We start from the raw sequence: 317 nt of genomic DNA, 5'->3' as shown, positions 1-317 counted from the left end.
TCTTGCGTTCTGTATTTAACATATTTACTGAAGTAGGCTATAGCAAATAGGAATAGGCAAATTACTTCCACTGTCAAACGATCATTTTGATGTTATGGATGGTAAGTCCTTGAATCCATCGTTGTCTGTGAATTTGAAAGTAGTTACATTTCTCCAGCCTCATCCCACAGCTGTTTACCCCCCAAAAATGACCCCATTGTTGGGGTGCCCCGCTTTGTTGTTGTTGGAATCCCAGAATACAATATGGTACAAATTACAATATTTTAATGGTATGAAAAACTGTTTGCTGAGTAATAAGTCCACCATCACAAGGGATA

Source organism: Salmo salar, chromosome 14 (genome assembly GCF_965601325.2).
Source record: "Salmo salar chromosome 14, fSalSal1, whole genome shotgun sequence".
Lineage (NCBI taxonomy): Eukaryota > Metazoa > Chordata > Actinopteri > Salmoniformes > Salmonidae > Salmo > Salmo salar.
This window is presented reverse-complemented; position numbering follows the sequence as displayed.